At 45.5% G+C, this 25,769-nt stretch overlaps 1 long non-coding RNA gene across 1 annotated transcript in view; it reads right to left on the minus strand.

Annotated features, from left to right (window-relative positions):
• The window catches only part of LOC123858717 (uncharacterized), a 106,570-nt gene extending 84,431 nt beyond the window's left edge, over nucleotides 1–22,139 (minus strand). The window contains exons 1-3 of the long non-coding RNA XR_010410508.1: nucleotides 20,139–22,139; nucleotides 5,565–5,655; nucleotides 2,750–3,002 (exon numbers count right to left, since the gene is read on the minus strand). This is a non-coding gene — a long non-coding RNA (uncharacterized LOC123858717). The remainder of the gene's footprint in view (nucleotides 1–2,749; nucleotides 3,003–5,564; nucleotides 5,656–20,138) is intronic.
• Between the last annotated feature and the right edge of the window lie 3,630 nt (nucleotides 22,140–25,769).

Here is a 25,769-nt window from a genome sequence, read left to right on the forward strand (position 1 = left end):
TCCTGGGCCTCCGTCTCCTGTCCTGTAAAGTGAGGGCCCTGTAAATGCTGGACTCAACATCACACCCCTCCAGGGCACCTTGCCCAGGATACAAATAAGACATAGCTTTTGCTCCGTAAGAGCTCAGAATCCAGAACTCCCCAGTTCTAATCAGCTATGAGTGGGAACCCCGGCTTCTGTGCAATGGGATAAATATCTGTGAATGCACAAGTGGGGAGACCAGAGCCACCTTCATTGGACTGCTCACCAGAAGCTTTTGAAACGGAAGTATCCCTCCTTCTCCTCCCAAATCAGGATCACTTAGAGTTAGGCCCCAGGAATGTGGATGTGTTGCTCATGCCCCAGGTGATTTGGGTGCAGATGATCTGCAGAGACCAAGTGGGAGCTACTAGGGAAGGAGTCGGACCAAAGTGGTGCTGAGACTAGGACACACTGCAAGTTAACCATTTCTTGTTAGAATAAATCTCCAAGACCACTTTGCTTTTTCATTTTCCTTTTCCCCTTCACATATGCCCCAAACATACTCTCATTAATTAAGAGCATCCAGCTATTTGAGCTCCAATCAAGCAACTCATTTCTTCTTTCAAACCAGGGTCTGAGTTCTCAATTCCTACTGAATGAACCTGGGCTACAGGAAATGACTTAACCTTTTGTTGAGCAGCACCTGATTATGAAGTGACAAGCCAGTCCCAGCACCTCCTTTGAGCAAACAGCCTCCCAGGGCCAAGAACAAGCTATTCTGTCAACCGGCCATCTCCTCACACTGACAACTCTCTACACCCAATGTCATAAGTGCTAATGGTAAGTGATGGGTATCACTGAGGATGTCCATAACAGCCTTTCCAAAGAATGGACCTCTACAGGGGTGCCTGGGTGGCTCAGTCGGTTAAGCATCCAACTCTTGATTTCGGCTCAGGTCATGATTTCAGGGTTGTGAGATGGACCCCCAGGTGAAGCTCTGTGCTGGGCATGGAGCCTACTTAAGATTCTCTCTCTCCCGACTATAGACTCTGAAAAACAAACTGAGGGTTTTAGAGGGGAGTGGGGTGGGGGGAGGGGTTAGCCTGGTGATGGGTATTAAAGAGGGCACGTTCTGCATGGAGCACTGGGTGTTATATGCAAACAATGAATCATGGAACACTACATCTAAAACTAATGATGTAATGTATGGGGATTAACATAACATAATAATAAATAAATAAATAAATAAATAAATAAATAAATAAATAAATAAATATTCTCTCTTTCCCTCTCCCCTACTTCCCCCTCTCTAAAAAAAAAAAAAAAAAAAGTTCGAATTTGAACAAAAAATAATGGACCTCTATATCCAATTGCCAGCCCTGATCTGTACTAAATAAGGAATAATTATTAATAATGCTAACAGTAGTGATGACACTAGCCAGCCTTTCAAGGCACTGACCACATGCCCAGATACCCCTGGGCACTTCACAGATATTATTTTATTTAATCCCCCCACAAATGGAGTTATTGATCCCAATTCTTCAGCCCTCTTTTTGGCAGTATCCATGCCCTCTGCCATGAGACTGTAATTCTCCCTAGAGATAGTGTGTCTCTACCCCTTTTCCCTCAGACAATCCTAGGCTAAATCAGTGAACCTGCAGATATCTGAGCAGGAAAACTGGCTGTGATTTGAAGTCATTAAGTATTGGGATCATTTGTTACACAGCAACAGCTGACCAAACCAGTCCCTGAGGACAGACGTTGGCAAATACATAAAATAAGTTTTATTGGAACTCAGCAACACCCACCCATTTCTGTTTTGTCTATGGCAGCCGGCATGGACCCAGCAGAGGCAGGTGGTTGCAACAGGGACCATATGATCTGTAAAACCTACACTGTTTACCACCTGGCTTTACAGAGAATGTTTGCTGATCTCTGCCCTAGAACAGGGTTTCTCAGACTTTAACCAGCATCAGAGTCACCTGGAAGCCTTATAAAAACACAGAATACTGGGTCCCAGCTTGAGAATTCTGATTGTGTAGGTCCAGGGTGGGGTTCAAGAATTTGTCTTGGTCTCCTGACCCTCCCCACTCTTTGTGCTCCCCACTCACCCCAGACAGCCATCCTGTTCCTTTATCAGGGCATTTGAACTTGCTGCCCCTTTGCCAAGACCATCTGGGCCCCAGATGTCCACCCGGCCTATTCCTTTGCTTTGTTCAGACCCCTGCTCACATGTTACTGCATCAGAGGAGTTTCCCTGGCCGTCCTTGCTAAAAACAAGTCTCCCCAGCCTGTTCGATCTTCATCCCTTTACCTGGCACCCCTTTTTTCTATAGCATCTACTATCCACTTACACACACCTTCCCAATTGTCTGTTTCCATGCACTAAACAGGAAGCTCCCTGAGGGTAAGGATTCGGCTTCAGTCCCTGCCGCATCCCCAGCACTTAGGACAGACCCATGGCAGGGGCTCCATCAGTAGTTTTGAATGAATGAGCAAATGAACAGCCGTTATTTAAAGTGGGACCTTCTAGTTCCCATAAGAAGTATCTTCTCTTATTCCCTGCCCCTGCTTCCCTTCAAAAGGACTCAGCAAATAGCCTAGAAGAAGCAAAGGGAGGTCTGTCAGCTGGCGGCCCTGCCCCTTCAGTGCCCTCGCCCTCCACCACCCGCCGGACCGCCCGGGCTGCAGCTGGACCCCCACGGTGACATCTGCAGACCACCGGGCCCAGGGCAGCTCCGCCGGGGACTCTGCAGGAGCCCCTGGGGACACACGCTTCATGACTCACCCGCCAGGACACATGTGACTCTCCCCTGCCTGGACAGCTTCTTCACATCTGCCCCTGTGTACTTTGGCTTCCAAAGCCTGTGTTTACAAATCTGGGTCGAGGAAGGACAGGAATTCCAACAACATGCAATTCACAGAAGCCGGCCAGTGCTTCCTGTTCTGGTTTTTCCTTGTAAGTAGGCAGTGCAGAGAGACGGCAAGTCATCTGTTGGACTCTGAAGCCACACAGACCCCGGTCGTGTCCAGCTGGGACTCTGGGCAAATCACACAACCTCCATGAGCCTCAGTTATCTCATTTTAAAGGAAGATAATAATACAAATTTGTTATTGGAATTAGAGCCAATATGCAAAGTCCCTTAAGAATTTTATAATATGATTTCTATTTCTGCGTTATGCACCACTATGTCTATTTTGGGCAGAGTCCCAGACTCATCCTCAGTTCCATTCTTTCCCTGAGATAAGGGACCATCATCTTGACATTCTATCTCTTAACATACCACAAGACCACCTCCTTCTCCTCTCCCTGTGCAGATCTCCCCAGGAGAACTGGCCGTTCCAAGCGTAGACTCAGGCGCTGTCAGCCTAGGATTTTAACCATGTCTGCATCCCTTCTAGCTGAGTGATCTTGAGCAAGTTACTTCTCTTCCATATGACTCGGTTTCCTAATCTGTGATATGGGGATGAAGGTGGTAGGTGCAGAGCAAACATCGCCAGTTGATGGCTTTAAAGCCTCTTCCCTCCCTCTTCTCCATTGCCCCCTGCCATGCAGAAGCTGGGAAACCCATCTCAGAGTCCCCAGCCCTCCTTGCAGCTAGGGCTGTGAATAACTCACTCCGGCCCAAGAGATCCAAGTGGAAGTCTGCCAGGGAGGGCTGACAAAGCTTGAGGATTAAATGATAATATCCCTGTGAAAAGTGTGGGGAAAGGCCTGGCAAATCGTGCATAAATGCCTGTGGAAAGAACGTGGAAAGGTAGAGACTGCATGAGTCAGAATTCAGCTGGAGGCACGAGGTGAGGCCCGGAGTGGCAGGTTTGGAGCAGTGGATGGTGCTAGAAGACAGGATAGGATCTGCGTAGGAGGGGATGAGGTGTAGACAGGACGCAGGTTAGGGCCACAAAAAGGAGCACACGTTCAGGCCCCCTTGAGTGCTGAGCCTGGAAACACCCCCAGCCCAGGTTTCAGAACAGGCTAAGGAGAAGCCTGTCCCTGGAAGGAAGCCAATTAAAGGGTCAATCACAGGGATCCACCATTCATCGATGGACTGAGAAGTGCTTATGAATTGGTCTCCACATCCACAGGTTTTACAGAGAGAGCATTCCAGTCACTGTGAGCGTGAACAGTGTCTTTCATCTCACACCGCCTGGTGGCCTGCAGGCCAGACAGGGCTAAGTTCTGTGGGAAGCCCCAGGACACAGGGCTGCAAACAGCAAGGTCCCCTGGGCTGCTCTGCTGGAGCAAAAATAACCACAGCGCCGCTCTGGAGAAAAAAGCAAACGACCACGTCTGAAATCCCCTCAGGTACCCTGCCCCCAGCTGGAGAGTTGCAATGCGGTGTCCATGGCCTCCCTCGGAGAGCAAAAGATGGGAGGAGAATTCCCTGTGAAGGGACCCAATTTGGCTGATTTGGCTGACCATTTTCCTGAATCCAAGTGGGAGTCTCCCACCCCCAAAGCCCCCCACAGGGAGGAGCTACTGGTATTGGGGAAGAAGCTAGTGAACACACCGGGACCACCGATTCCCCTGAGAGAGTGACTCTCAGGTGCCCCATTGGAGTGACTGGTTGCACAGAGGGCATGTCCGGAGGCTGAAGCTGAGCAGGGGTGGTGCTAGCCCAGCCTGGAGACTTCTCAAATATGTAAAAGGTTATATTATGCTGGGCACTCAGTAGCCCTTTGAAAACATGTTTCAAATACCTTCAGGGTCCAGTTTCTTGCAGGATGAACCTAGAACACCACCACGGGAGTGTTCTTTCCAAAATGCAAACCAGAGAGTGTCACTTTCCTGCTCAGAATCTTTGGGGGCTCTGCATTAAGGATGCGAATGAAGCTTAGCCTGGCAGATGCTCCTGCTGTTTACTTTTTCTTCATTTCTCTTTCTACACTGGAGATCCCAAACTAATTTATATCCAACACCCCGACACAGTGACTCTTATCCCTGCTTACCTCTGTACATTATTTCACTCATTCAGTGATTCATTCATTCACTGAACTCTTATTAAGTGCCTACTGCATGTCTCTGTGTCAGGGACTAAGATACAATAGTGAGCAAGAGTGACTTCCTGTTCCCAAAGATCATAGCATTGAATTCAGGAGTTCTCACACCTGGCAGCACATCAGAATCACCCAGAGGGCTTCTTAAAAGCACAGAGGTTTGGACTTCATCCCAATATCCCAGGATGGGAAGAGAAGGAAAAGAATCAGGCAAAATTGTTACAAAAGGAACGGGGAGCTAAACTCCAATTTCTTCTGTGACTTCCCTAGGAATCAATAGGATGAGTGGGGAAAAGCTGAGTTTGGGAACCAAAAAGCCTGTCTCAAAATACAGGCATCCGTATATTCTCGCTTTCTGGAACATTCAACGTTTACATGTGTTGTCTGGCAGAAGTCCTAATAGTCCCACTTTACTCTCCAAAGTGCCCTGATTGGGATGATGAATTACATGGCCACTTTTTTCCAAACTCCATTTTACCCTCTCCTACCATGAGAACCTGGAGTCTGTTGAAGATCCCCAAGCCTCAGTTTCACAGTCTACACCACAGTGTGAACAGTACCCATGTTAGAAAGTAAAAGAAGTAAAAGTAAAAGATCACGGCTACCTCGTGCCTTGGAGAACAGGTGCTTAATTCACAGAAGCCATTATTATTCTTCACCTTGTAGGAAGTAGCCCTCATTTGTTCGCATTGTTCCCTGGCAAATGAAATGATATGTTAAGGATGAGAACACAGTCAGATGAAAAATAGAGCATATATATTCATGGACAAAGTGTCCCTGAATCACCAGGACGTGGCTTAGGTGGTTGTTGGCCAGAACCCATCTTGCGTATCTGTTAGAATATTTAAACAGCAGTTCAACCTTCTAGAAAGCAGAGTTTTCCTACCCTCCTCATTGGTTGAAATTTCTCAGAGAGTCGGGTCAAATGTCTCTAATGGGCCCAGATGGAAGAAGATGGAGGCTATAGTCTCATGTCTGGGGCCAGGCAGAGGGAAGAGAGAGACTGACACATCCTCTGTCTGGGTGACCATCCACTCGTGACTCATCACATGGGGAGAAGGGCCCCTCTTGGCCTGTCTGCACTGTGATTCTGCCAGTGATTCACTGATGCCCACCAGGAAGCCCCCTTTTTAGGTCCTCTTTCTGGGCTCTTCGATTAGCATTTGGGGCCAAAGGGAACCTAGGGGGAGACGGAGATGTAAAGATCTGCCAACTGGATGGAGTGTGGCTTGACCCAGAGGCAGTGAGAGACAAGGACAAGAGGAAGAAATGCTAGCATGCCTGGTTCCCTGGGTGGAATCTTACAAACAGCTAGAGAAGAAAATTTTAATGCACAATGATGGATATTCATAATATTTCAGAGATCCTCAAGGGCTGAGGATTTCCCACGGACAAAGGTAAGGCCTAGAGCTTTACAGAAATCAGAAATCTCTTTGGATGAAGTTGCATGAAGGAATAGCCGCATGAACAGATTGCTTAAAAGTCTAAGGTATTCATCTGAAGATAAAGTCAATCAGCATAGAGAAGGGGTCCATAGACTCTAGAATAATAAGGAGACTGAGACAGGAGTTATCCAGCTCTGTTCTAGGATAGGCACTGAGGCTGGTAAGTATTTGAGTCTCTAGAATCATTCTGAGTTCTCAGGTGTGGGTCGAAAATAAGTGATTAGTTTTCCCAGAGTGTGATAGGCAAATGAGTACAGCATAGATACAGAAAGAACACTTATTTTAGTAGTTATGTATTTACTCCTACCATTAGTACATACAGCCCATAATATTACATGTATCTTTCTTTGAACAAGATTGGGTAAAAATATGCAAACTTCTTTCTTTCTTCAGACATGCCAAGTCTCAGAGCCCATGCAGTTCTGTCTACCTGAAGTGTTCTCCAGCCAATCCTCACCTGCCCTTCTCCTCCCTACAGAGCTCAGTCCAACACCACCTTCATAGAGAGTGGCCTTCCCCGGCCACTATGTCAGACATGAGTGTCCCTGGTCATCCTCTCTCCAGCCTGCTGCCTTTTTCTTACGAAGCACTTCCAAGATCCTGGTTTATTTCTTTATTCCATGTCTCTGTCCTCCCGAAGGTAAGCGCCATGAGAGGAGGAGCTCTGTCTTAATTTTGCTCCATCTCCAGCATCTTGCCATTGCTTGACCCATAATAGATGCCTAATACCTATTTATTGAGTGAAGACCTATTGAAATGAATTATGACCTCAGTAGTGACATTCTGGCATGCAAGAAATAAGTATGAGCTGTGGCTAGGGCATGGTGAAATGTGTGGCGCCCTGGATATGGCCACAGAAGGAGATAAAATGTTTGGTGATAATTATACCTGTCTCCCCTCCAGCTGACCTATAGGTGAGCCACAGACCTGGGAGTGAGGTAGGGATGGACAATACGCCTTATGGTGGTAAATATGGACTACAGAACATGGCTTAGAATTGAGTCCAGAATAGGCTTCCTGTTCCTTCCTCTTCTGAGGAGCTCACTCACCCCATTGCAACCATAAACTTCAGGCCTTCCTCCTCTTTTTCTCACCCTTCCTACCCCTCCTTCACTCTGCCTCAGGGTGAGGTCTGCTCCAGTGGATTGACTTATGGCAAAGGTAAGAGCTGAAAGAACATGTGTGACTCGGAAGAGAGAGAAAAAGACATAGCATGTCAGTGCTAGCCAGGGGCCCTGGTCCGAGCCTCACCAGTCAGAAAAGCCATTCTTTCATGTGAAGGAGGAAGCCAGGGTAGAAGCTTCCCCTTCAATTCTTCTGAGACTGTGGAAGTTTCTATGTGGAAGAGGGTAAGTGCAGGAATAGTCAGAAGAGAATGGTTCTCTATAGAGTCAAGGTCACACATGCATCTGTGTGAAAGGGAAGACAAAGACCACTGTGAACAACAATGAGCTCCTGGATATCATAAATTATGTCTTGGATACCACTGGCCCTAACATATATCTCTATGCCTGGCCAATGGTAGTGAACAATAAGTGTATGCTTAACAAAGTGTGCTGAAAGAATGGAAGACTGTATGAATGAGTAAATGCACTAGTGATGGAGTGAGTAAAATATGTATTATACATCAGCCTCTTATGAATCTTGTTAATATGTCTAATCTTAAATCCTGATCACCTTAAGATATATACCAAAAAAATGACTTTACAAATATGTAAGGGTGAGACCCAGAACCTGGACCATAGTGCCCCCACTAACTTCTGGTCAGGGTGTAAACCCTTTTAGAATAACTTTTAGCTCCAAGGAGGTTGAATTACTTAGAGTAGGTGGTCCATATCATCTGTGATCAATCAATAAGCCATCTCTGTCTGCCTTCCCTCTCTTGAGCAGGGGATCTTAACTTGGGTCCATGGACTTTGCAAGGATTAGAGGACACATTTCCAGAGGTCTGTGAACTTGGATGTGGAAAAAATGCACCTTTATTCTGACCCATCTCTAACTGAAATTCAGCATTTTTATCACATGTGAATGTAGGCAACAAACCCCAATATTAATAAGATCTGTGACTTTATCATCAACAGGAATCACAGATAACTTCATATCATGCATCAGCTTTTGCAGGTGTTTGTGTCTACTTCAAAATTACACTACTTATTGGACCTCTTAGACCTTATTTAATGCCTTCATAAATAAGCACGTGCCATGCCCCTGAGATGATCCTTAATGACCCCACCTCCTGGTATTCACACCCTGGATAATCCTCTCCTGTGAATGTGAGCTGAACCTAGTGACCTGCTTCTAATGCATAGAGTAGGGCAAGAGGGAAAAGTCATGCACAAGATGAGACTATAGAGACAGTGACTTCTGTCTTGCTTTCATTCTCTCCTGCTTACTCTGATGAAGCCAGCTGCCATGTGTGAGCTGCTCTATGGAGAGGGACTAAGGGTGACTTGTGGCCAACAACCAGTGAGGAATTAAGGCCCTCAGTTCAACCTCCCATGAAAAACCAAATCCTGCCAACAACCATGTGAGTGAGCTTAGAAAGCAATTTCATCCCCAGCCAATCTTAAGAGACTGCAACCCTGGCCAATACCTGCATTGCAGCCTCAGGAGAGACCCTAAACCAGAAGCCCCAAGCTAAGCCACGCTCAGATCCCTGACCCACAGAAACTGTGAGATAATAGATGTCTGTTGCTCTAATATGCTAATTTTGTTGTGCAGCAATAGATAATGAATACAGTTATCTATCTATCTATCATCATCTATCTATCTATCTATCTCCTGATTGGTAAGTCATCTCAATATAACTAGTTTCCTTTGAGGAGGGGTCCTGGGCTTCACCAGTCCGACAAGGTGGTCCACGCCACTCAGAGGTTAAGATCCCCTACCTCAGATTCTGTTTTGGAGAGACTCTGGTTCTGGAAGGGGCATTAGGGCATAGCATACATCTGAAGTCACATCCTCCTGACCTTGGAGGTAGCAAAGGGAAGGAATAAGGAGAACCAAGGAGCGAGGTTTGGTTCAGCTGATAGGGTGTCACAAGTTGGAGCATTTTCATCAAGATTTTCATCAAGATAGCCAGAAACATCAAAGGGAGGTAAGACAGCTGAGAACCAAGGTGTTAAGTTTGAGCCCAAAGTTGGAAGGGTAACAAAGCAGAGGGTAGATGGAGAAGCCAGGGATGGAACTAGGAATGTCAGACCTGGGGAGAGAAGAGTCGGCCTGGCTATGCAATGCAGGGGTCCTAAGCACACACTGCGTCTCGGGTGTTTTGTCCTGGTGTTTTTTAAGGGCAAGACCAGCACAGAGAATATAATTCCATCTCCCATTCCGAGTAGGAATCTCATGTTGGCTGATAGGGATTTAGACAGTATTTCCCTGCCCTCTCATCTGAATGGTAAGTTCCTCGGAGGCAGGGTCCCCGTGTCCTTGTTTCCTCGGTACCCCAGAGATGGACAGCAGCATAAACTTTCATACATCGAATATCTGCTAAGTGAAGGTGCTGCACTTGGCAACCACAGATGAATTAGGCTCAGTCTCTGCCTCAAGTTGTTCATGGTCTAAAGAAGGAGCCAATAAAGACAGATAGTGGCTTTAGAAAGCCCTAATTCATTTATGAGCTGCATTTCCTAACTGTGCTTCCTAATTTGGTGGTTCTCCAAGCCATGATTTTACATCTATTAAAAGGAAGGTAGTAACACTCATTTCCCTGGGTGGTGAAACTTTAAACCAGATGATATGTTTAGAGAACACCACTCAAGGCATGACGTGTCATGGGTCTTCTACCTCACCTCCTATTCTGCTTCCAGTCTTTGGTCGCAAGGCCCCAGGGTTTATATGAGATCTAAGTCCTGTGTGAATGTTGTAGCCATGTGCCACAGCCCATGAGCTCTCAGAGGCAGGGACCATGTGGAACTCATTTTCTCAACCCCAGTGAATGGAAGAGCACGGCCTCAGAGTAGGGGCTGCTCAACACATGTTTGATAAATGATTAAGATGATAAATGACAAATCCTAGAAAATCCTCCAAAATTGAGTGCAACAGCCCTCCACAAGAAAGATCATCATGAGCTGGAGGATTGGGACTTTGACCCTGCTCTTAAAAAAATGCGGAGGACTTGGGTGAGTAGATAGGACCTGGTAGCAGAGAAAGAAAGATCCAGAGGCTACACACCAGCCTTACAACAGTGGTCACCTCTGGGCAGGAAGGAGAGGTATGTGATGGGAGGGACACAAAGGGAGTCTTTGGCCTCTGCCAAATTTTCTTTAAAAAAAATAAAATATCACAATCAATTGCAGCAAAACATCAACATGTGTTAAATTGGAGGCGTAGGCACAAGGGGACTGTTACAGTCCCCCTGCTTCTTTCTGTGTTAGAAATATTTTGTGCTGAAAGAGGAAGAAGCATTTCAGATAGGAAGACTGCTGGGTAAATGCAGAGGGGTCGGGAGATTGTAGCAAGGACAGAACAGGGAAGGCCTGAGGTAGATTTGTCTGTGGACCCTACAAGCAGAGTGTCCCCAGTGAGGGGGCAGGGAGCAAATTGGAACTGTCCTTGGTCCTGTCCTTGGTCCTGAACGAAAACCCCACCCTTGGACACTGTTATTTCTGGTTATCCTAGAGCACTGGAGGTTTCTGCCCAATTCCCCAAGTGCTCATTGGTCTTCTTGGTATTCTCTAACTTAATGTCTTTAAGTCCAATTTTACCTAACTGCTGCAAAAAAAGAGCATAACATGAGTATTTCTCAGCCTAATAATAGTATCTACTATTGATCAAGCTGTCATGTGTGGCAGGCACTGATAGCAGTTTTTATACATTGCTTCATACTGTTATAATTAGCCCCATTTTACAGATGAAGAAACAGACAAAGACCGAGATCACATAAATGGCGACATTGAGATTAAAGCACATCACATAAGTACATAGCCCAGGAATAAGCTAATCATTCCCTGGCCCATGCAAATAGGCCTTAACTCAGAAGAAACTAGCCCTTATGAAGTCATTGGCTCAATACTTTCCGGATTTTTTTCTATCTACAAAAGCAGGATTGTGGATTCCAAAAAAAGACCACGTGGGTGAAAGTATCTATAACTATCAAGTCCTCTACAAATGTTGGCAGCTCTCTCTAGGCTTATTATCAATAGGAATGGTGATAATGAGGATAATAAGCTTTCTGCAGATGTCAACAACATAAACCATATTCTACATCCATTGTCCATGGAGGGGGGAATATATACATATCATATATATATATATATATATATATATATATATATATATATATATATATATATACACACATACACATATTGAGAGAGAGAGAGCCCCAAGATAGAGTGGGACAGACCTGGATGTACGGCGTCATCTCAACATGTATTAGCAATGTGATGGTGGGAGAGTCATTTGATAGCTTCCCATGCTGTGTCTCCAGCTGAAAGTGGTCATGTCAGACCAGAGTAATCAGTAAAGACAAGAGATAACATGTGATGAGTTAGCCTAGGATAATTATGGTAACTGATGATGGTGACAGAAGCTATTATTTATTTATTTATTTTTAAAGATTTTATTTATTTATTTGACAGAGAGAGACATAGCGAGAGAGGGAACACAAGCAGGGGGAGTGGGAGAAGGAGAAGAAGGCTTCCCGCTGAGCGGGAGCCCGATGCAGGGTTCGATCCCAGGACCCTGGGACCATGACCTGAGCTGAAGGCAGACGCTTAATGACTGAGCCACCCAGGCACCCCCAGAAGCTATTTATTCATTGCTTGTGGCCTGGCACCAGGCACTGTGTTGGGCACTTTATGCACATTAGCTTCTATCCTTATTAAGGCCCTAGGAAGTGTCAATTATTCTCTCCATTTTAAAGATGAGGAAACTGAGGTTCAATGAGCCCTTACTAACTGTCAGCTCAATCAAATGGAATGCGACTCATCCATAAGCAGATGGCACTTGAGAGACTGGATGACAGGGACTGGCAGGTACAAGGTGGCCCTACTCTTCAATCTGTCTAAAGCCTAAGCAGGTACTCCCATCATCAGGTCTCACTCTGAGCCGGTGCCTGGAGAGAGAAAACTTCACAGGCAGACACACAGTTGAATCAAAATTCCAAATTCCACGGATGGTGGAATCCAGTCTGGCTCCTCCGATGCTCAGAGGCCAGCTGCCACTGGCTCTCCTTTTCCCGAAGGTCTGGATCTAAGGGAAACCTGCCCTCCAAGCAGGACAGAGCCAGTGCAAGGGAGCTAGGCTCCCTCCTTTCTGCCTGGAGAGCAGGAGAAGAGATAGGAGGGAATTGTGCCAAGGTCACTGTGTTCCCGGTCAGCGTGTTCCAGCTTTGAAGTCAGAGAGCTGCCAGTGTCCAGGCAAGAAGAATGCTGCCGGGTGCTCCACCTGCCAGGCCTCTGATGAGCTCCAGCTGGGCCTCAGCCTCCACACAGCTGCATGCTGCAGAGAGGCCACGCTCACCGAGACTGCCTTTCCAGCCCCGGCGGTATCCCTAGGAACCTGTGACTGGGGAGAAAGCCAAGCCATGGAGCACACAACGGCCTCACAGATGTGCCCAGGTACCTTGCTTCCAGCGGCTCTGCAAAGCAGCCAGGCATGCCTCCATCACCAAATCCCGTGAGAATTCTCCACACAGCCCCTGGGTCTCTCTTCCTTCTGTCACTTTACTTACAACTTTTCTTTAATTCATTCAGTCCTGGACCCCTAGAAAAGGTTTATTGTGCACCCACTAGGAACAGGTCCACTCAGAGCTGGATCCTGGGGAGAGCACAAGTGTCTTGGAACAGCAATGCCATGACCCACATGCTCAGCACGTCCTCCCATCCCTGAGCCTAGCCACCCAGAGCAGGCCAGCTAGCTCAGATGTGGGCACGCTGGGGATGGCCACCTCCTGCACTTAGGGCAAGCCCCAGTTTGCTGTTCTCACAGGGGACCAGGACTGATGATGTAAGGGGAATGTGGGGCCACTTGGAGATGCAGGAAGGAAAAATACCATTCAAAGCACTAAAGTGTACAGTTTTTTCCTTTCTTCCACAGCCTTGCCCTTGACTTGCCGTGGTGGTTTTTATTTGCCATTTAATGTCATTCTAAGTAAAGCATAATTACAACTGTAAATTACTAGCATCAATTTTAGCCTATGTGTTTATATTGTACTTCATGTTAAGGGCAAATGTGAGAGCATTTGACTCGTGCAGAATCACCAGTATTACACAATTTGTATTTTGTCGCTCATGCATGTGTATATATTTTGTTCTTACCAGAACAGTGGAAACACAGCACAAACAACTCAACTATTTGATTTCACCTTCTCAACATACACGCATTTCATCAACAGTCAGTGGCAGTGGCAGCTTCCTTAAAACATATTTGGTACTGGCTTTGAGTCTTGCCAACTCCCATGAATCATGGGTCTCCCAGAATTCTGTCCTCACGGGGCATGGAAAGCACTCTGTGTGACTGGGGTGGCAATGAACAATGGATACAGTATTGTGCCTATCTCCTCTGATCACTCTGTTGCCCCATCGGACTTCACTCACAAAGCTCAAGTTCAAAGATAAGCTTATTGAGAATTCCAAAATGGTAACAGCATAGTATGACACCAAGCATGGGGCTCTTTTGAGTATGAGGCCCGATAGGACTTTCCTGGCTGCACAAACATGAAGCCAGCCCTTTGGAATGATGCTCTAGTTAGGAATCTTGACTATAAGCACTTATGTGGCCAACTGTTTTGACTGTCATAAAAGATTTAACCTTTCTGGGTATAATTTTATCTTCCTAGAGGCTTTTGCCCTGTGGTTTGCAGATCAAGTGGGGGTGATGGGTGTAGACATGAAAACCAGGGAAAAGGTCTCCTAGAAGAGCCCACACTCATACTAGCTTAGGTAGTGGGTAGAGCCAGATTCAAAGCCCTGTTTCACCACTGAGTAGCTTAGTTACACTTGGCAAGTGATTTAGCCTTCTGAAGTCTCGATTTCTTATGTTGTAAAACAGGCGTAATGGCTACCATATCTCAGAGGAACTGCTAGAATTCAAGATAACTCGGGGGAAGTCCCTGTGCCCAAGGGACACAAAATTAATGAGCAGTATTGTACTGTTTTGTTAAAACACTTCAGGTTTCTGAACTTCAGCTGTCCTGGTTACTCCTAATACCCCCCAGATACTCCCTAAATCCCTTGTTACCTGCAGACACACATGTCTCGCAGAAGAGGCAGAAATGTGCTATGAAGGAAGGTGAGTGGTTCGGTGGGTTTCTGACTCAAGCAGACATGGGTTCCAATTCCATCCCCATTTTCTGCTTGGCCCTGAGCACATGACTTCACCTCTTAGGGTCTCAGTTACCTTGTGGGTAATGCAGAGGAAAGGAATGATCCTAGGGGCTGCTTCGTGAAGCCACGGTGGGGATTCCATGGGCTCTATGGAGTCTGCTCCACTTAGCAGACTGCTGGGCTCAGAGCAATGCTCGGTCATTTATCCCATGCGTCACTTACCTGTCTGCAAAATGAGGATGCTGGTAGTCCACACAGCATGAAGTTATTTCCAGGGACAAATAAGAATGTCCACACAAAGTTATCAAATACAGCACCTGGTACATAGTTAAGGCATCATGACTATGAAATGTTAGCAATGATAATATTTGGTAGTTATCACATTATTGATGATAGCAGATAACCACCACAATTCTCTCTCCCCCCTGTGCTGGGCGTCCCTGACAGTGCCCAAGAGCACCTCCTAGTTCAGTGTCCAGTTTCAGCTTTTGCTGGGGCCACTTCAACACCCTTCCCCACCAGAGAATACAGTTTACCCAAGGACTGAGTATATTTTTGTTTTTGAAGATGAACAAATCCAAGTTCCAAAGCACAGACTTCTTCAAAACAAGACAGGGCTCCAGACAAGGCCATGGCCCTGACTTTTAGGAACTGGAAGGGGGTGTACTTTCTAGTAACCTCTTGGAGGAAGATGATAGCTACAGTTGTGAATCAAGGTCTCCTTGTCCTCTAGCCTAGCTTCCCTGTTAGAAGCTGTGGGATTATCTTCTTTCAAACAATCACAGAGCACCAGCTTTGTCCCCAAGCTCCTTCACCCTTCTTTCTGTAACAGGGAGACATTCCCCATGAAGCCTGAGTACAGTATCCAGGCCACAAGGTGGCCACTATATGCATCCCTTTCAGATAAACCTCTTGGCTTCCCCCAACCCAATACAGGCCCACCTTGGTTAGCTCATTTTTGCACTCAACAAAAACTTCTTGAGCACTTATTATCTGCCAAGTATAGTGCTAGACACTCAGAGACAGACCTGCTGAGTTAGAGACAATCTGTTTTTTGTGTGTAAGCCAAACTATAAATAGAAGTTATTAATATAATGTGTTAAAATGCAGTGAGGAAGGAGGAAAAGGAGCACCATGGAAACCCAGAAGAAAAGAAGAGGGACTTAGGTAGGGTTTCAGCATGAGCTGCAGAAGGTGACACCTGATCTAATCAAGAAAGGAAATTGCTATTTCTCACCTATAACTTTACTAAGTCATTCATCTCACACACACACATGGAGGAAGTGACCCTTCCCTCCAACCCACTCACGTTCTCTGGCGGCCCCCCATGCCCGGCCATCTCGGCTCTCAGCACACAACTCTAGAAGTGCTCATTCCATCATCTGACCCCCAGACCAGACTGTAAGCCCTGGGAAAACAGCAACAAGTCCAACCAGGTTCTCTGTTGAGAGCATACACAACCCTTAACAAAGAGCCCAGCTTCTAGTAGGCATACAGTTAATATTCATCACATTGAATAACACATCTTTTGAGAACCTAATATTGTGAAAGCCCCATGTTGGTTCATGGTGATACAAGTTCGACAAATATGCTTACATAAGTAATTAACAAGTGGAGTTGACAAATGGAAATATTAAATGAATGATACAGATTGAAGAAGTTGGGAAGAGTGGCATGTTCAATTCAGCTCAATTAGATTCAGTCCAACAAACATTAACTGTGTCTTCTGAGAGGAACATTCTATGAACAAGTAAGGATACAAAAATATATCAGAAGAAGGAAGCCCTTACACTCACATGTAAACTTAGAGGAGAGAATACAAGGCCACAAAATAAAGATCTACCTAAATCAGAGGCCATGAAGTTTCAAGGGCAGGAGCCTCAGAAAAGATTTTAGAAGGGCTTCAGAATGCATCTTGAAGTAAAGCACTTCTCCCATGTGGGTTCAGATTGAGTGTGGGGAAGAACTCATTCTGGGAAGAGAAAATAACAGAGGCAAGTAGGAAGAACATGGGTGGTGTGTTTTGGAAAGTTCAGCTTGACAGTCCTCTACAGACAGCGCTCAGGAGGAGAAAGAGCCTGGCTTCAGGGACTCAATGACCCAACCAATTCTTCCAGAGCCTCCTATATCCACAGTGTTGCAGCCCCAGGACCCCAGGTGTCTGTGGAGTGGACACAGTCTGCTTTGGTCCACCCAATATCTCTGCTTCCTTGGAGGGCCATCCACCTGCCCCCATTCTGCATGGTCTTATTAGGACTTCAGTCAGGGTAGCCCACCCCAAACCCCAGCCTCAGGGGTGAATACTGAAAGCTCCATCATAAAAACCAATCCCCTGCAGTAACAGGGCGGCCCAGTGGCTGGCATGTGACTCAAGGATGGCCGTTAATATCTTTTCCTGAACTGATACATAGACATTGGGAAAGAGAAGTACCTTTTTAGCTGATGTTGCTAAACTGGGAGAAAATGAATTGGAAATATTTGTGGCCATCCTCTCTGCCCCATAGAAACAGCCTGCCAGTGGCATGAAGCCAACACACAGAGGAAGCCAAGCTGAAGAATGGAGAAAGGGCCTGATAACAGGCTTTAACAGATGCCTGCGTTTTTAAACTTGGATGGATCCATTAACAGAAATGCAGAAGTCAGGAGGATGAGCTGACATCCAGAGGAAGATGGTATCACCCCAAATCACCAAATCCAGAGCTATAAGAGATCATAAAAAGATTCGGCTCAACCAGTCATCTGATGCTCGTACTTTCTGTTTTCCCCATAGTTAAGTTTCACTCCGCTAGCTTCCTTCAGTCAACAATGTTGATTAAACATTTGATCAGTTTGGTGAGCAAAGCATTAAGGGCCTTCTTTCTGAGGAGCTTACCATTTAGTTGAGGGGAAAGGAAACCAATGAATACATAATATAGTGTCAGGTTTCAAATGTAGGCTATTAGGAAAAAATGAAGAGGGTCTCATGATGGCTTTGGGTATGCTGCGTTAGATTAGGCAGCCAGAGAAGGGCTCTTGAAGGAGAGCATACATAAGCAGAGCTTGAATGATGGGAGGAAATAAGTCATACAACTACCTGGAGAAAAAGAGGAAGGCTGTTCCAAGCATAAGTCACCGAGGTAGGGGAGTGCTGACAGGGCCATCGGACGCCCCCGAAGCTAGGTGTGTGCAGAGATAGGAGGGCATGGGAGAGACCTGCAGGGGAGGAGGTCATGGTAGTAGTCGGTGGGCTTGGTGAGCCACGGTGAGTATGACCAAAAACCATTAGAGAGTTTTAGGTAGGGGATGCCCATACAAAGAATACCTATGAGAGTCCTGACCCAGGTTCCATTAATTGGAGATGGACTTGACTTGAAAGTAGAGAAAGACAGTAAGTGGGCAGGAAAATGAAAAGGAGGTCAGGCAGGTGAGCCATACAGAGCTGGGAGCAGCAATAGAAACACAGCTGATACGTTTGGAAGAGGGGCAAAGATGATGGATGCAGTGGAAATTTTAACTAAAACCCAGCGGTTCAGAAACCAGAAGAGGGAGGATGGCATCCTACTTTGGTGGGCTTGGATGTCAGGCTGAAGGAATGACTCCTTATCAGGTGGGCAACAGGGAACCATTAAAGGTTTTTGGAAAGGGAGGGTGACCTCACTCTCTGCCTCAGCAGATCATAATCGTGTCCCAGGAGAGGACGTGTGTTGAAGTAGGAATAAGCATGAGCTGGGATTCAGGCAGCGTTAGTTCAAGCACAGATTCCACTCTTACTTTGTCATCTGGGACCACCCATGAAAAGAATGAGACCAAGGAAAGAAATCAGAAATATATCAAAGAGGTGCCTCATCTCCCACAAGGAGTGAAGGGGGCAAACTACTTTATCTTTGTAAATAAAACTTTATTGGAACACAGGCACACTGTCCATGTACACATCATCTGCCCACAACAATGGCAAGGTTGCGTGATGGTCATAGAGAACATATTCCTGGCAAAGTATGAAATAATAACTGTCTAGCCCTCCTCAGGAAAAGCTTGCTGGCCCCTATCCCTCAAATCTTACAGACTCAAACTTGATATAATAGGTTGGCCATGGTGCAGAAGGAGAGAAAACATAAAAACTCCTGGATTCACACATAGCAACCTAGAAGGGAGGAGAAGTTAACAGGATTGGCAGTTTTCCCTAGGCATAGGGGAAAAAATATTTTCTCCTGACAGACAGTCAGATAATGGCAGTTTTAGTGTGAGATAAAGAGATCAGAGATAGAAATGGACAAACACAGATGAGAAAGATGGTCAAACCAAAGAGAGAGCAAGCGATGGAGACAGGTGAAGAGATAGTATTTGATATATTTCCAATTTATTTATATATCTGTATGCGTGTGCATATATACATGTGTATGTGTGTATATCTGTATCTATATACCAGTGTACATATAGTAGCCCCACTCTGGAGTGTTGACAGAGTATTTAAAAAAAAATATCCTCAACACAAAGAAAATTTCTTGGGTGGAGATGTCAGAAAGTCATTTCTTCATTCCAAACTATCCTGAGATAGAAAATCAGGACATATTGTCCCAAGGGGTAACTGTGTTGACAGAGACTAAGACAAGATCAATACTGGGTTTTGATAGTAAAGTTTGCAGTACGTGGAGGTAAATAAGACCATGTTCCCTGAATGCTTTTATCAGAAATATCGGCTGCAGGTTTATGAGGCTTCCTTCCCAGTCTGTCTCTTTCTGAGCTTATAAAAGTGCTTTTAGGGGATGTCTTACTGATTGCAAATATCACAAATGGAAGTAATGAGTTTTTAAAACCACAAACCCCACCCCCCCAAGAAAACAAAGCTGTTTCCTGATTTTAGAGACAGGAAGAAGGGCCTATTATCCCAGGGAAGAAGAGTCTGGCTGGCCTCGGGAAAAGCCACAACCCCTTTTCTGAGTGCACGCCATCAACCAAGACCACAGTCTGATGACTGAACGGTATCAAAAGCCTTGCCAGAGGTAGAAGAGAGGGCTCAGGAGAAAGGAAAAGAGGGTGAACTAGGGAAGATCCTTCCATGCCATTCACCAGCTTTGCTCTGGAGTGATTCATGGTGCCTGGTGCGGAGGCTGATAAACCAGGATCTGAATTCCAAATCTGACACAGGGTTGCTGGTGGATCCTGGGCAAGAAGTGAACGTTCACCACTTTGTTTGAGGACCTACAGATAGTTTTCTATAGTTGAGGTAGGTGGCACTTGTGGGGACAGAGCAGGAGGCAGCGGGGATGAGAATGACAATACACAACTACAACCATGCCCACCACAATAATTGCTGTCATTGCCCGAGTGTTTGTGCCCAAAAGTGCTTCAAGTGGCTTAAAATACGAACTCCTCTTCTCACGATAGCCTTCAGAGGCGAGTTATTACGAATACGAGCTCCGTGGGATAAATGAGACTCAGAATGGCGAAGTGAAAAAAAGCGAAAATTTGAATCCAGAAAGCCCACCTGAGGGCCTGCAGGGTTATCTGCTCTGCTCTGTGTCTTCTGCGATGAGGCTGGAAAAATAAGCAGGAGTTAGACCATAGTATTAATTTCCTACAGCTGTCGCAACAAATGACCACAAATTGGGTGGCTTAGAACAACAGAAATCAATTCTATGTCAAGGGCCATGCTCCCTTTGAAATCTCTGGTAGAGGGTCCTTCTCTGCCTCTTCCAAACTCCGGTGGCTCTTGGCAACCCTTTCCTTCTTGGTGTATAGGTGTATCACTCCAATCTCTGCTCCCATCTTTACATCACCCTCTATTCTGTGTCTCTGCGTGTCCTCACTTCTTCTTACAAGGACATCAGTCATTGGATTTAAAGCCCACTCTGACCCACTATGACCTCATCTCAATCCTAAACTAATTATATCTGCAAAAACCCTATTTCAAAACAAAGTCATGTTCTGAGGTTCCAGGTAGACATGAATTTTGTGGGGACATTATTCAATCCACTACAATCATGAAGCCCTTAAGTTCTAACCTTATCTTGCAGGGGCTAAAGAGACAAGGCTCTTTCATCTAGCGCTCCTTGGGTTATAAGTGATAGAAACTCAGCTCAAATTGGCTTAAGCATAAAAGGCATTTGTAAGTTCAGGTAACTAAAAAGCCTAGGTATACACTTTAGGTATGAAAAATTTCAGGCAGATCTGCTTCCAGGAGGCCAAACTAATACCTTATCTCACCATCTCTCAAGTCTAATTTCTCTTGTGTTGGCTTCCCTGAAGCATAAATTCTGCCCAAATCCCTGGCTGATAGCTAAACTATGCACACATGGGAGAGAGGCAGACGGGCCAGCAAAAAGCATAAAGAGATCAGGAGGAAGTCTACTCTTTAAAGATAGAGGGACAAGGGATGAGATCTGTGAGTGTTCTGTTCTCTTTTGTTTTGTTTTTTTAACTCTGCACCACTTCGCACAGCTTGGGGAGCAGAAAGCCGAAATCTTATGGGCTTGAAATCTCAGGAGACAGAGCCTGGGGTTAACAGACAAATTAGAAATATGGGGTGGGGGGGAATCCCTAGGGAACAAAATTACTGAAAGTGTGAGTCCCATTGTTGCCCAAATTCTTGACAAATAACCAAGTTATGCAGGCATCCGAAAGACTCCCCAGGAACCAGGCTAAAGAAGCCACAGGAATAGAGCAAAAATATCAGGTACTACAATATCCTTTCAAGCCAGGCAGGTTAAGTGCTTCCAATAACAAAAATCCAATAATCCTCAGAAGAACACAACATAATACAGAGTCACTACAATGTATTATCTGCAATGCCCCATTTTCAACCAAAAATTATTCCATGTGCAAAGAAACAGATAAGAAGAATTCACACTCAGGCCTTAGGAAATGACAATACCTGGGAACAGATGTTGTAATTATCAGACAAAAGTTTCAAAATATGGTAACAATGAATGATCATGTAAGGAACGAAGAAAACAATCAGTGAATATGTAATAGGAAGATAAATCAATGGAAACTATCTCATCCAAACAACAGAGATTAAAAGTAGTGAAAGAAAATAGACAGAAGCTCAGAGCCCTGTGGGAAAATATCAAGCATGATCCAGCATGTGTAGAATTAGAATCTAAGGAGAAGAAAAGAGGTAGAAGGGGGCAGAACAGTTCTTTGAATCAATAATGGCCCCACACTTCCCAAGCTGGCTGTAAAGAGGGTAAGGGAGCCAGCCTTCTGCACATAAACTCAGATCTTCATCAGGACAGAATTAGCTTCGGAACATTTGGCCCAATGGGTCACAGCTGAAGGACAGCTCTTAGGTGGTGGCCTATGGGCGAAGAAATGCGGAAGTCAGAAAGACCTAACGTGAAAGCTCAGGTGTACCCTTTCCCTGCCATGTGACACTGACTGGTCATTTCAATGCCTCGAATGCTTCGTATCCTCATCTGTAATATGGGGTGTCTCCTATGCAGGTGATCTTGCTCTCCCGTCCTGAAGTGGCATATGAGGAGCATTTCTTTTTTACTAATTTTTTTTTTTTACTAATATATTTTATCTCTCCCACAGAACATAAATTCCAGGAATGGGGGGGGGGGGACTTCTTTTTTTTTTTTGTCTGACTGCTCACTCCGATATCCCCAGCACCAAGAACAATGGCCAATGTGTGATAGGTACCCAGTAAATATGGGTTGGAAACAGACACGTGTGACTGAATCAAGGAGCGGGTTGCCAGCAGAGAGCCTGCAGAGTGTGGAGGCTCAGTGAGCACTCTTTTCCTCTCCTCCCACACTCAAGGAAATGGATCTGCCAGTTACTGAGGGACTCCGCTCTCGGCTCTGGATGCATTCTCATCCCAGTCAAAATAAGATGATTATTTGGCTGAGTGAGACAGGAAATGACCAATAGCCACAACTAATGACACAGCTCCGGGCCTGGGAGATGAAAGAACAGCTCTGTGCAGAGGGAGCAGCGAGGGAGCCACAGGAATGTGAGACAGAAGCATTTTTTAAGGATTATTCCTAATGAAATGATGCCGCTTGCCTTCCAGTTATTCTTTGATAAATCTGACACTCACCTTACACAACTCCACTAGGATTTAGTCAGATGGAATCCTCCCTGCCTCTACACCCACTTCTCAGGAAAAGGGTAAATTGTACTCAACAAATGAGAGAATTAGAGTCCTGCTTCTCTTCGGGGCCACAGACCTGTGCCAGGACCTGACAAATATTATGGACCCTCTGCCCAGAAAAAGAAAAACACAGACAGACAATGTTTTGCATATAATTTCAGGGTGTTAAAGATCCCATCAGCCAGATCCATGAACCATATGGTCTGAGACAAAGTGCTCCATTTTGCAGATGAAAATACCAGAGTGCAGAGAAGGTAGCCCAAGGTCACATAGTAGGGTCTCTAATAAGAAACAGCTACACACCAACCCCCTAACTCCTAGTATCAAGTCCAATGTCATATTCATTGCTTAGTAATTATTTCGATTTTCATTAGCAGTCAAAATATTTACTGTCACCTCTCCTGAGCAAGGTATGTGACTCAGCCTGTAAATATCCACTCGGGTGGGATACAGTAGGAGCCGAAAATCATGACATGAGGGTTTGTGCCTGAGACCAGTGCAGATTTAAGTCTTGGCCCTCCTCTTAGCTGTGTGATCTTGAGTCATTACTGAACATTTCTGAGCTTCTGTTTCCCTTGTCTGGACGATGAAAATTAGGAGTACTGACTTCCCAGGGCTGTTGCCAAGATTAAATGAGATAGTGCTTGTGAAGCATGAGCTGTTATCAGTAGTAGCTGGACCTTTAAAACCTTAAAGCAGTTTCCAAAATGGATGTACCAAATATTTTGAGTAGCAGCAATTTGAGATAAGTGCCCAACTATCTACAGTAAGGACTGCAGTCAGGGGCGCTAATAATGTGCCTCCTGAATTTAAGAGAAAGGCCATCCGTTGAGAGTTAAACTCATAATATTCAAAAGAAAGAGAATGTTTCATCAGGATAGGCTGTTATTCTCCCACAACAAATAATCCTCCAAGTCTCGAAGGCTTACAACAATAAAGATTCATGTCTTATCCACACGACTTACCCTCCACTGGTTCCACTTGGCCTTGACTCCGTGACCCAGTTGTGGAGCAGACTCTACCTAGAACATGGCCTGGCATCAGGTCAGTAGGGAGGAGTAAAGAGATGTGACAAACCACACGCTGTCTTCTGCCTGGTAGCGACACGTATCACTTCCACCTACATGCCATTGGCCAGAGCCAAGTCACATGGCTGGGTCATTTATCCATGGGGTAGGGAGGCATAAATCCACACCCCTCCCCAAGATGCAATGAATGTTCATGAACAATAATGCAATCTACCGTGGTAAATGGGAGCTGCTTTTTGCAGAATGGGCTATCCTAAGTGATGAAATGTAATTATGGAGCTGAAATACTCAAGTCCCATCCAAATGGTCAGTTGAAAAAAAAGAGTCTTCCCATGACATAGAACAAAAGCCAAGACCATATCAAAATGATCCCAATGAGGCAAACCTGAAAGAAGGAGCTGAGTAAAAAGACCATGATCTACACAGAGGCTGGAAAAGTGGAGGTCTGGCTGGGGGCAGGGGGGTGGGGAAGACAAACCCTGAATGTCACCATCACTGCTCAGGAGAAAGAAAATTCTAATCATCCGACAAGAGTTTCCTGGCACCCCGGCAAGCATGTTTTTGCCACGGAGAGATCTGTAAGATAGGGTCATAAAAATACATACCACTCAGTGTGGTCATGGGAACTTTTAGGTAAAATAATGAGTGTGATGTACTGAGCACAGTGCTTGGTCCATATTACGGTCTCATTAAACGCTAGCTCATATAGATAGAGACGCAGACAGGGACACAGACACTGATGTATTTCCCATCACACCCAGCAAGGCTGTGAGCCTCAGACCCTGACTGGACCCAGCACTCCCCTGCATCATCATGAAGCATGGCCCAGAGCCCTCGTATCTATATTGTGCGTTAATGCTTGCAAAGTGCATTCTCATCCACTTTTTCCTGTTCAATCCCTGCAAGTCCATGAAGGGCAAGCTCCCACGGTTTGCTTTTTGTTGTTGTTGTTGTTCTGTTTGTTTTTATTGCCGCATAGCTGGCACACAACGTTACACTGATTTCGGGTGTACAGCATCATGATGCGACAGCTCTGTAAGTTATAACCACGCGCACCACAGGGCAGCCATCTGTCCCCACTCAGCTCTATGATACCACTGACTATATTCTTACCTTTTATGCCCGTGGCTTACTCTTTCCATAACGGGAAGCCTGTACCTCCTACTCCCCTGCATCCATTTTGCCCATTCCCCCACCCCCTCCCCTCCAGCAACCACCAGATTGTTCTCTGTGCTTATGGATCTGTTTCTGCTTTGTTTGTTTGTTCATCTGTTTTGTTTTTTAGATTCCACATATAAGTGAAATCGTATGGTATTTGCCTTTCTCTGTCCGGCTTATTTCACTCAGCATAAATACCCTCCAGGTCCAACCATGTTGTCACAAATGCACGGTTCCACGGTTTTTTAAGCGGCAAAGCCAATCTCCAATGCTGACTTCACCTGATGCCTTTGGGCTACAAATCCTGTGCTCTTTCTCCAATGAATTCTACCTGAAGCAGAATTCTGGCCACATTTCTTTGATCTCTCTCTGTCTCTCTCTGCAATAGTTACTTCAAAGGGATATTATTTGAAAAATAAAGATACTCAGCTACCTTACTTTTCATTCAGGGCATGCATCCTTTTCCCCATTCTCCAGCATGTCCGACCTGGGATATGACTGGCGTTGGGTAGTTTCGGTCCCTGTTCTGGGCTCTGTATGCCCTGGCACAGAAGGCTGCGCTTGCTTCTCATTGTAACAAGGTTGCACTAATTAGCTGCATTTGATTTTGCATATGGAGAGTGGATGCAAATGAATGCAAAGCAGTATGCAAATGAACAACATCCTGGCTCTCCAAAAGAAGGATCCTGCGGTACTGATGTCATGACAATGTATATTAATAGTCCATCTCATGAAGGCGTGATATTTTTTCGAAAGGGGCAGGCATCCAGGTTCTTTTTTTCTGGAATAATAGTGACTTTCTATTGAATTCCAAGCTTATGATCCTTGACAG

The sequence above is a fragment of the Mirounga angustirostris genome, unplaced genomic scaffold, assembly GCF_029215605.1.
Source record: "Mirounga angustirostris isolate CCGP_5_RB_7025 unplaced genomic scaffold, mMirAng1.0.hap1 SCAF_4, whole genome shotgun sequence".
Classification (NCBI taxonomy): domain Eukaryota; kingdom Metazoa; phylum Chordata; class Mammalia; order Carnivora; family Phocidae; genus Mirounga; species Mirounga angustirostris.